General features: G+C 47.2%; 1 protein-coding gene across 1 annotated transcript in view; it reads right to left on the minus strand.

The window, feature by feature from the left end:
• The window catches only part of SEMA4G (semaphorin 4G), a 209045-nt gene extending 197880 nt beyond the window's left edge, over positions 1 to 11165 (minus strand). Inside the window, exon 1 of the mRNA XM_040438633.1 lies at positions 10978 to 11165. The gene's annotated coding sequence lies outside the window, so the exon portion shown is untranslated. The remainder of the gene's footprint in view (positions 1 to 10977) is intronic.
• Between the last annotated feature and the right edge of the window lie 1472 nt (positions 11166 to 12637).

Here is a 12637-nt window from a genome sequence, read left to right on the forward strand (position 1 = left end):
CGGATCCCCTAGAACTACAGCTGCCGAATTGTGGATGATACACGCAATACAGCTGCAATCAGATCTGATCATACTGGGCCCCAGAATAGTGAAATCGGTGCAATATGAACTGCACAGAACAAAAAGATGTCTGCTACACAATGTAATATATGTAGGAGAGAGGAATTTGCCAAGTAGTCATTTTGGGCTGTATCATTTGCGCACTGGGTTAAGAAGTGGGAGATTAAAGGCTGCATTACACTGGCCGATTTTTCGTTAGCGATCATCTTGCAGTGTAATACTGCCGTCAATTGCCCATTGAACGACCTCATTCATTGGGCAATTCAGATTTTTAAGAATGCTTAGAAATCAGCACTTGCCAGCGGCAGATTGTGTTGTCTAAGACCTCATGCACACAGCCGGGCAACGGCGACAAACAGTGGGTCCGCAATATGTGGTCACCGGCCGTGTGCTCACTGCATCACGGATGCGGACCTATTCACTTGAATGGGTCCGCAATCCGAAAGGTGCGGTGCGGAACAGAGGTACGGAGTGCTTCCGGGGGGTTTCCCTCCATGCCTCGGCACCGCAAAAAGATAGAACATGTTCTATTTTTTAGCGGTGCACACGGATCACGGACCCATTCAAGTTGAATGGGTCTGGATCAGTCATGGCAGCAGCACGGATAGTGGCAGTGCACTGGGGGCTGCAAATTGCAGTCTCCAATGCACGGAACGGCCGAGCAACGGCCGTGTGCATGAGGCCTACGGCTGTGGTTATCATGGGTCCCTCCCCCGAGGATCCCTTCTATTACCCAGAGTGGAGTAAGACCCCTAACCTAATACTATATTTCCCTGTGGGGAAACGGAGTGTGCATGAGGCCTAATAGTGATCTACCACCAACAAACCACTGTACAGCATGAGGACAAGCGATGGCATAGCGATCGCTCCTCCCCATGCTGTGGAGTAAATCGCTGCATGAAATAGCAGCGGTCTCCTCCGCTAGCTAGCAAACGATTGGTCAATTGGCCTGTGTAATACAGGCTTTACTTGGAGTGCTGAAGAGACCAGAGAAAATGAACAATGACGAGTTCTGGCAAAAGACACACTCACCTCTGCTACATTCATATCATCACACAGTCTTTGCCAATTTACTTGTGAGATGAGTTTTGACAATGTGACTTTAGAAACTTGTTTTCCTGCCTAGTGACTGTGAATCACCCAGGATATTAACAATGAGCATAAGGATCAATTGTGAATTATTGAATTATTAATACCGAACAAGCAATTACTGAGCAGGTCTCCCAGCAGGAAACGGACTGCGCAGGCCTAAGGCGAATTCTGATGACTGTCTAGTACCATACACTTCCAGAATCTCAATAAATTATAGGATCTGCACTGTCTTAAGGGTTTGCTGATGGAAGATGGCTCAAAGATCAGATCAATGCCAACCTCGCTTCGGCCAGCCATAAATTTCCCCTGCAGCGGACAAATCCACCAGACTGAGAACCACCCTTTATAGGTGCCACTGCTATATCGTTAACAGAGAGGGGTCCAAGTGGGGCCCCTCATTCTAAAGAGGTCCATGAGACATCCCCTTTAAAAGGGGTTCTACGGGCTTTTAATATTGATGACCTATCCTCAGGATAGGTCATCAATATCAGATCGGCGGGGGTCCCACACCTGGCACCCCCGCCGATCTGATATTGATGACCTATCCTGAGGATAGGTCATCAATATTAAAAGCCCGGAGAACCCCTTTAATGATGGTCCCATTCCCCTCATCTTATAGAGAGGGACATGGAAACAAAAGAAAGAAAGAAATACTAGGGGTCAGAAGCAATAGGCAATATAAAGCCCAAGATTTAAGGAGCACTTAGACTAAAACTGATTAAAGGGGTTCTCCCACGATCAACAGTAGATGACAATCTCTTTGTAACAAAGCTAGAACCAGCCCTGTACCTCACATGGATCCAGAGATCTCCCCAGTCATTGCTCTGCTAGATTTATATCAAGCCGACAGCTCAAGGGGAGTGTCTGTTCTGCTGGAGATCTCTCCCTATCACAGCTCAGGGGGCGTGTCCATGCTCTCGCTATCAGCTGAGGGGGCGTGTCCATGTTCTCCCTATCACAGCTGAGGAGGCAGTTGAAGGATGAAACTGAGCATGTGCGGCCATCTCAGTGAGCAGGACAAAGAAATAAGTAAAATAACAAACATGCTGCGGTTTTCCTTCTGTCATGGGATGCGAAGCAAAACGGATCCGGCATGACCCACAATGTAAGTCAATGGGGACGGATCCGTTTTCTCAGACACAATAGAAAACGGCTATGTTAAAGATAATACAACCGGATCCGTTTATAACGGATGCAGATGGTTGTATTATCAGTAACGGAAGCGCTTTTGCTGATCCCTGCCAGATCGAAGAAAAACGCTGGTGTGAAAGTAGCCTTAGCTAGATTATTTTGGTGGTAATTATCATTATTTTCATTTTATAATCTTTATAGTTCATTATGGTTTTCTAATTTGTTAGTAAAAAATGCAGGCTGTCCATAATTGTAGGATAAGTTTCCAGAAAAAAGCCCAGGGAGCCCCACTGGGAGTAACTACTACAACCATCATTGCAGCCACCACTTCTCTCCTTCTCCGGAATTTTTACAACCTGAGGGAAGGGCACAGTAATTAAATGCAAGTCTAAAACTCAGGGTATGAACTGTATAATCCTGGATGTATGTTCTGTGCCAGGATTAACAGATGAAGAAACGTGGAATTTCCAGATCTTCATTGCTCAACATAATTGGATTAAAATACAACTTTGCTTAATAAACTTGAAGTCTGGCCCAAACAAGTCAGGAAATGTGTTACTGAGCAATTCCAGAAAGCCCCATGTTACCTGTCTGCAGATAAATTCAAGCTTTGGAGACCTACAGCTTGGTTCATCCTGGGCTTCCTGGTTCATGTATAAAATGCCAGAAACCAAATAAGATTAGTACTACAATAGATCAAATTTAAGAGTCCATATACATCAGGCATCCTCAAACTGCGGCCCTCCAGCTGTTGTAAAACTACAACTCCCACAATGCCCTGCTGTAGGCTGTTCGGGCATGCTGGGAGTTGTAGTTTTGCAACAGCTGGAGGGCCGCAGTTTGAGGATGCCCGATATACACGGTTATAACCTTTCATATTTCCAAGCTATGCAGAAAGGTGAGTGATGTGGCTACCAGTGGGGGCTGGTGATTTTGGTGCGGATTAGATGCAGTTTTGCCGCAGATCTCATCCTTCCATTGAAAAGGGATAAATCCACAAACATAATTCACATGCTGCAGATTTGGAAATCCACAATGCAGGTCGATTTCCGCACGGAAAAAATCTGCAAGGTCTACGTGAGATGTGTAATCTCATACACTTTGCGGGTACTGTATTATGCTGTGGTTTTTCCGAACGGGAATCCATGCGGGGGGAAAAAAAACGCACATTTTCCGCGACACGTGCAAATGTCCTTAAAGACAACTTAAAAGAATGTAACTTGGGGACTCGTATCTCCACGAACAAGCTTCATTTTAGAGGGAAATGCCTTGTCATTGTCTTGCAGAGCCTTGGAACTTATACAAAAAGGGTTTTGTAATTGGATTAAAATACTGGTTTGCAAAAGACTTGACAAGGAGAAAAGCTGAAGAAAGGTCTAGAAGATAAGATCCGCCGTCTCCGACCATGCAGAGAAGCCTTCTATGACCTGCGCCGACGTCATCTGTGGATAGTTATCAGATGTTGTACTGTTGCAAGACATTTCATACACGTCTTGCAACCTGAACGGAATGAGAGTTGTAGACCAGGGGGTCATTAGCCTCTGCCTCTCCAGCTGTTGTAAAACTACAACTCCCAGCATGCTCCATTCCTTTATATGGGAGTGCCAGTGGCTGACCCCTAATCTAGAGTATGAACCATGTATTCGGAGATATAAATGAACTGGTTCTGTTCCCATCCAGACTACTCCAGAGGAGTCTATCGCACAACGTAAAGCCCTGATGTAAGCTACTGTATACCATGCACTGTGCAAACGTCATCCAAACACACCTATGGGGGGGAAAAAACGTATACAGCGCTGTAAACGTATAAAAAAATAAAATAAAAAAAAAGCGCTGCAGACATACCTGCCCAACGGATGCCAAAAAAAAGACTCTTTTGGCCTCCTTCGGTTCTAAAGTGGTGCACACCGAAGGTGTTGTAAACTCAGGCTTGACATGGTGATGTCAAGATACTGCTAAGCTTCAGTTCCTCTCCATACTCAAGATCTCCACTTGCCATCAGTGAATGGAAACACTCTTGGTTACATTCGGTGGGATAACATTTTTCAGAAAAGGGGCAGAATGGGTTAATTTTTTTTTTAAAAAAGCAACATTACTCACCAATATTCAACCTCTGCCATTCCGACACCTCCAGGTCCCCATTGGACTCTACTTCCTGGTCCCGTCCTGACACACAGGACAATAAATGCCCTGGTCGTAGTGGCGAGCCAGAACTTTCTGTGTGTTCAGAGTGGATCAGGGAGGAGAGACAACCCTTTAAGCTGGTTATACACAATGGGGGTCATTTATCAAAACTGGCATTTTCTACACTGGTCTTGATATCTCCTGTGCTTCTGCAGGATGCACTTAATTTATAATGAGGCACACGCCTAGTCTTAAATTGTGTCCTTTGGCAGACCGTTCCCCTAGAATTAAATCTGCACCAGCTTGTAGACGATGTACACTTCCATCATCATTTACACTAGAAATTTGCCATGGCTGATGGCCTGACACATGCCCACACCTTCTTTCTGAAAAGTGGCGATGGGGCCATAAAAATGCAATAAAGTTATACGCAAATGGTATTTTAAAAATTGCAATCCCTGGTTTTGCAACTTTTTCGACACCAGAAAACTAATAAAGTGCCCCCTTTAAGATGAAAGTTGGTCAAACCTAATGCCAACAATCACATGACTATGGAGTCTCCAGAATTTGAGAAAAAGAATGATTAGACATGTAGGATTGAAACGTGCGCATTACTACATTGCCATTGCTGAGAGAGATACAGAACAGACGGAAGTGTCTTTCAATGGTCTCTTTCTCAGGTCAGTGAATTACAGACGTGTGCTGTCCGTGGTCTCCACAGATCGCTGACGTAACCAAAGACTTTAAAATGTATCTGAGTTTTGAAAAAAATGTTTGCATAATGGCTGCACTTCTTTGCACAATCATAACTGTGTAGCAGCAGTTATGATTGGGCTTCCCTAATGTTTTTTTTTTTTTTAAGCCATATTCCCTATTTCAGCTGCACAGCTAGATGCATTTTACTCAGAAGCAGGGGGGTCTCCCCTTTCTGCCAGTACTGTACTGCTGTGATGTCCTTTTCTTTACTTCTCACTATGTTTGTTTTCAGCTCCGGAGATCACAGAACAGATGGGGGAGAACAAAAATCACACTTAGAAACACTCAGGAGGCTCCTGTGATGTTCAGAAGCTATGTAGAAGCAGTTCTTTCATCAGGCTCACAATCTCAGCTAGCTCTGGCACGCCTCCACTTCCCCTCAGCTGTCTTCAGGGTACAGTGACTCTTTAATGTGTGTATTCACATCAGTGGTTTTCCACGGACCATGGCTCCGTGATGACACCAAGGAAGCATGCCCTATTTTTGTTGGTGATTGCGGATCCCTCATGCAACATTATAGTCTATGGGTCCATGCAGACCACGTACACAACATAGATGCCATCTGTGCTTGGTCCATGGTTTTCACGAATTGTTGCTAGTATATGCCCTAGAAATTCATTTTCAGCCTAGCAGTGTCGGTTAAATATGGACACATGGGGGACGAAAAATGGACACACGGACCAAACAAAGATCCACTGTCTTATCACAGAGGTCATCATGCACAAGGACGTGTGAAAGAGGCCTTGTCGAAAAAATTGCACACTCAGCAGACTGCATTAGCACTAAGGCTAGGGCTACACGAGAGAAATATCGAGCTGCCTAAATGTAAGAGCAGATCACACGAAGACGAAAAACATGTGTAACTTTAAAGCGAATGGAAGTCAAGCGTCATACATCATAGTCCTACCCCTACAGATACACGTATCCAGTCTAGACCATCCTCTAATCTGAGCAGCGGAGACAGAAGTGATACATTGTAGCAAAGTATGCCAAAAGAAAGACTTGTGCTGTTGATATATTTATCTCATTGAGGATCCAAGTGTACCAAAACTTCAGCTACAAGATACAATCACACCCGTCCGTCTAGAGCAGGAGCGTAGAGGAGGGTAGAGAGCATGGACCCCTATCTAGCCTGTTATACACCCTACATGTCAATCATCCTACTTCTATTTCCTGCTGTAATTGCCATTTTCTCGTATGAACGAGTGCAGCGCAGCGCTGGTGACGTAGGCTCGGACAGAAGACCCTTCCGTGCGTGCCCTCGTGGGATCTGGAGACTCTCATCTGTACAGAACATATATATCCATGCATGAAATTACCCTGTAATTGGAAAGAATAATATCCCAGCCGATCGTAACGTGTTTTGTAAAGAATATTTGACCCCCACCCCCCCCCCCCCTTCAAAAAATAAAACATCCTCCAATCTAATTACAGCAAGGAAACCATTATAAGGCCCATGGCGAAGGAAGCACAGCCATTTAACCCTTTCACTGCTGGATTACTATCACCAGCTATAGTGACCACTCCATGTTCTCGGTTTTTGGTGGTGACCAGAAACTTGACAGATCTGAGCGCTGTAGAAGGACTGATCAGTAGGTTACGTCCATGACTTGTTCTTGGGTTTAAATGGGTTTTCTCCCAAATAAAACCCGTTCCTTAAAAAGGCTTCTGGAATCCCCATGTATTAACCGAAAAGGAAGTTTCATTTGGCTATCAATTTTTCCCACAGGGAAATATAGTATTAGGTTAGGGGTCATACTCCACTCTGCGTAATAGAAGGGATCCTCAGGGGAGGGGACCTATGGTAACCCCAGCCTTAGGCCTCATGCACACGACCGTTTTTTTTTGCAGTCCGCAAAACGGATTTCCGTTGTTCCGTGACCGTTTTTTCGTCCGTGGGTCTTCCTTGATTTTTGGAGGATCCACGGACATGAAAAAAAAGTCGTTTTGGTGTCCGTCTGGCCGTGAGGAGCCAAACGGATCCGTCCTGACTTACAATGCAAGTCAATGGGGACGGATCCGTTTGACGTTGACACAATATGGTGCAATTTCAAACGGATCCGTCCCCCATTGACTTTCAATGTAAAGTCAGGAGTCCCTATTATACCATCGGATCGGAGTTTTCTCCAATCCGATAGTATATTTTAACTTGAAGCGTCCCCATCACCATGGGAACACCTCTATGTTAGAATATAACATCGGATTTGAGTTAGATCGTGAAACTCAGATCCGACAGTATATTCTAACACAGAGGCGTTCCCATGGTGATGGGGACACTTCAGGTTAGAATATACTAAAAGAACTGTGTACATGACTGCCCCCTGCTGCCTGGCAGGTGCTGCCAGGCAGCAGGGGGCAGACCCCCCCTCCCCCCCCCCCCTGTATTTAACTCATTGGTGGCCAGTTCGGCCCCCCCTCCCTCCCCTGTATTTAACTTATTGGTGGCCAGTGCGGCCGGCCCCCCCCTCCCTCCCTTGTATTTAACACATTGGTGGCCAGTGCAGCCGGCCCCCTCCCCCCCCTAATTAAAATGACCGACACCCCATCATTGGTGGCAGCGGAGAGTTCCGATCGGAGTCCCAGCTATAAGCAATGCGCCGCACAGACCTTTCACTTACCAGTAGGAGGAACGCCCGGCCGGTCACAGACATCGCAGGTAAGTATAATGCTTCTAAAATTGCTAAGTAACCATGGCAGCCAGGACTGCAGTAGCGTCTTGGCTGCCATGGTAACCGACCGGAGCCCCAGCGATTAAACTCGGACTCCGATCGGAACTCTCCGCTGCCACCAATGATGGGGGGGGGGGGGGGGGGGTCGGTCATTTTAATTAGGGGGGGGGAGGGAGGGCTGGCCGCACTGGCCACCAATGAGTTAAATACAGGGGGGGGGGGTTAAATACAGGGGGCAGTCATGTACACAGTTCTTTTAGTATAGTCTAACCTGAAGCGTCCCCATCACCATGGGAACGCCTCTGTGTTAGAATATACTGTCGGATCTGAGTTTTCACGAAGTGAAAAATCAGATCTAAAAAGCTTTCATGCAGACGGATCAGCGGATCCGTCTGTGTGAAAGTAGCCTACGGACAAGGATGACAGACGCGGATGGCAATCTTGTGTGCATCCGTGTTTTTTCACGGACCCATTGACTTGAATGGGTCCGTGAACCGTTGTCCGTCAAAAAAATAGGACAGGTCCTATTTTTTTGACGGACAGGAAACACGGATCACGGATGCGGCTGCAAAACTGTGCATTTTCAGATTTTTCCACAGACCCATTGAAAGTCAATGGGTCCGCGAAAAAAAACGGAAAACGGAACAACGGCCGCGGATGCACACAACGGTCGTGTGCATGAAGCCTAAAAGGGATTATCTGGGAACCGATATTGATGACCTATCATATCTGCTGATCAACTGTTAGAAAAAAAGCATGGCACTCCGTGAGCGCTGTGGCCTCTTCCTAGGCAGTGATGTCACTGTACATCGGTCACATGGCCCATATGATGTATGGTGCTGTGCTTGGTAAGCTGCTGGGAGCCAGAGCTCCAGTGAGCACAGATGCTCTCTGAAACAGCTGATTGGTGGGGGGGGGGGGGGCCAGGACTCGGACCCCCACCGATGTGATAATGATGACCTATCCTGAGGATAAGTCGCCATCAATTCCTAGATAACCCCTTTAAAGGGGTTGTCCCATTAAGACAACTTATCCCCTATCTCCTGCTCTATGGGACTGCCAGAGACAGCCAGGCACTTGTACTCCGCTATCCCTGACAGTCCCACAGAGATGAACGGAACGGCAGCGCATATGTATGACCGCCGATCCATTCAAATGGGAGAGAACAGAATTTCTCACAATTTGCAGGGGTCCCAGCGGTCAGACTGCCGCCAATCACACTTGTCCTCTATTCTCTTAATGGGACAATCCCTTTAGTACGTGCAGGCTGTATTAGCACTGGCTCCCAGGGTGCAGAATCTTCTATAAATTCTGTATTACGGACCTTGCGGACTCCCAGGCGTCTTCTTTCCTGATCAGCTATGAGAAATATAAGGTGTCACAGACAGTTTTTTTGTGGCAGTTTCAGATGCAGGAGGTCTAAGGGCTCTTTCACACGAGCGGATCCCGTGCGGGTAATCTGCTGCGTGAAAGAGTGCCAAGCCCCGTTCCGGACAGCAGAGACACAGAGCATTAACATGATTGATCTTTTTACTACAAAATCACGGTGACCACTTTATCTCACTGGGATTTTGCAGTAAAAAGGTCACAGAGAGGCACGGAGCATTATCAATCATGTTACTGCTCCGTGTCTCTGCTGTCCGGAGCGGGGCTTGGCTCTCTTTCACGCAGCAGATTACCCGCACAGGATCCGCTCGTGTGAAAGAGCTCTAAAGGGAATGAGAAATTTAAAAGAATGACTACTGTCATAGGAGGGGGTTGTGTTTTGTTAAAAATATGTGCCCCGGCCTAGCCCTTCACAAGTGTATCCTAACAACAATACTACGTATGCAAACCCTGTATGGCGGCACATAGTGCAGTGTGGTGTCAGCATATCATGCGTTCCTAGGTACAGTAAGTCTATAGGTGCAGCACTACAGCGCCATCACATGGTGCCTGCAGCTTGGCGCATAGTAATATAGTAATCACTCATCCAATAAAGAACTTTTTTACTAGAGTTCCCCTTTAACATTACTCTTACCAAGCACTCCCGGTGCCAATTCCATGTATTTGGCAGTAGAAACATATCAACTGTAATAAACGCAAGTGGAACCAACGGCGGAGGCTGAAAGCTGTGTACAGTGTCATATACACACCGAGCAACGGCGAGAGTCACCACATGGTGGTCACAGGTCGCCTTGCGTATGGCGTAAATGCAGGGGGGCACCTAGCCTTTCTGCTTCCTGGGCGAAAACTGAAACGGCGCACCTCCCTCCCCCCCAATATCAATTTCTTAACCTGACCCCTTTGCCACAATGGAAGCACTCATTGCCCCTGTTCCTTCCGCTGCCCCCCTCTTGTCCCTACCTGAGATGATCGCCTCACCTGGCCTCATTGGTGGTGCACCCCTGCGTAAATGATACATTCACTGTAAATGAGAATTAAGTAGGACTAAAGGTCCCTAATCAGCCAAGACAGGGCTATGGAGCGGTCAGCCACCGGCTTCCAGCGCCGTCATTTATCTTACTTTAGCCACCTATAGACGAGAACTGTTTAACCCCTTCTAAGACACTCGAGACCCGTTCAACAAAAAGCGAGCGCCGATAAGTGGTCGCCAAACCAGCCATCTTGTCACAATCACCATATGGACCAAGCGACGGTAACGATCGCCTTCACTGTTTTGGCCAACAATTGCCTTGAATGACCATTGTATCTCATGGATAGCTGCAGATTGGGGGGGGGGGGGGGGTCATTGGATCAGGTCAGGGGTACATGCAGAACCTTTGGCTTTGTAAGAGTCACTTCCAGATCCTCTGAGAGTGCTTTATATTCAGGGGTTAATAGGCAAGCAAGCAATTTCCACTACTCTGTATATACTGGGGACCATGCAGTCCTATAGGATATTCCCATTAGTCACCAGTATAATAATGGAGGGGGCAAAGGCACAAGGGCACATTGGGTTCAGCCCCCTGTACAGACGGGAAGCAAGGCACCTGTGACAGGAGGGTGCGTTTCCAGCACTGAATCTGGGGTCCTTAGCAACCAAAGGGTTAAAGGTAGAGCCAGGTGCAGCTTGTTGCATTGTGAATGGAGGCAGAAGGGACAGGTAGGGCTGAGGGCAGCAGTGCAGGTTACCGGGGACACCCCCCACCTGTGCAGCTCTTACCGTGTCCGTGCAGGCTGTATCCAACCAACATAGATCCCGGGTAAATCCCAGCAGCCCGAGCAGATCCCGGATCCCTCTTCCTGCTCAGCTACAAGACGTAAGCAGGTTCCTCCGGACTCACAAAGACAACGCGCTGCTGCTGCTGCTGCTGGGCTGCTCACACTCCGCACACAGGTAGCGCCTCACACACTCCCCCTAGCGGCCCCGCGGGAACTGCAACCCCCCCTGCTGAGCTGAAAGTAAACACGGATCTGTAGAGAGAGAGTTCACGGGAAAGAGCTGCCAAAATACTGCACCTCCTCCTGATGGAAGCTGATAGGATATTGTATGTTACAATATACAAGCATTTGTGGAAGAAAAATAGTGACCCAGTTCTACGTTCAGATAATGGACTATCATAGGATTAATCAAAATTGGTGCAAAGGAAAACTGGCTTAGTTGCCCATAGCAACCGATTGGATTCCACCTCATTTTTTTTTTAGCTCCTTTGGAAAATGAAAGGTGGAATGTGATTGGTTGTTGTTATGGGCAATTAAGCCAGTTCCACTTTACACCAGTTTTGATAAATCTCCCCCAAAGAGGGACAATGTGTTCGTGCGTGTGTGCAGATTTTTTCCGTACTAGGCCACGCATCTAACTCCGTCCGCAAACACATGCGATCTGCCATCTTAACTGACAAGTCCGGCGAGGCACAGGTAAGTTCTCGGAACTGCCTGCTCCCGGAGACCGCATTTCATTTCAGACCGGCTCGCGCATAGGCACAGGTAAGGACTTACCTGCGCCTCGCCGGACTTGTCAGTTAAGATGGCAGCTCACATGTGTTCGCGGGCGAACACTGCAAACTGGCCATCACTGGTAGTAATGTCCAAATTGTGCCCCTTCACAGTAGTTATGCCCAGATGTGCCCCTCACAATAGCTATGGCCAGATATGTGCCCCCTCATAGTAGTTATGGCCAGATATGTGCCCCCTCATAGTAGTTATGGCCAGATATATGCCCCCCTCATAGTAGTCATGCCCCCATAGTAGTTATGGCCAGATATGTGCTCCCTCAGTAATTATGCCAGATATATGCCCCCTTACAGTAGTTATGCCCAGATATATGCCCCCTCACAGTAATTATGCCAGATATATGCCCCCTTACAGTAGTTATGCCCAGATATGTGTTCCTCACAGTATTTATGCCCTGATATGTGCCCCCTCACAGTAATTATGCCAGATATATGCCCCCTTACAGTAATTATGCCAGATATATGCCCCCTTACAGTGGTTATGTCCAGATATGTGTTCCTCACAGTATTTATGCCCTGATATATGCCCCCTCATAGTATTTATGCCCAGATATGTGCCCTCTCACAGTAATTATGCCAGATATATGCCCCCTTACAGTAGTTATGCCCAGATATGTGTTCCTCACAGTATTTATGCCCTGATATGTGCCCCCTCCCAGTAGTTATGCCCAGATATATGCCCCCTCACAGTAGTTATGCCCAGATATGGACACAGCAACAGCTGACAGCGGGACATATCTCAGCCATTCCAGGACCAAGGGACAGCCACCGAAAACTGAGACTGTCCCACTGGATCCGGGATGGTTAGGAGGTATGGACTATAGCTTTCAGCAGGGGCGGACTGAGAACTTGAAGGGGTTGTCTCAGTTC

Source organism: Bufo bufo, chromosome 6 (assembly GCF_905171765.1).
Source record: "Bufo bufo chromosome 6, aBufBuf1.1, whole genome shotgun sequence".
NCBI classification, from domain to species: Eukaryota; Metazoa; Chordata; class Amphibia; order Anura; family Bufonidae; genus Bufo; species Bufo bufo.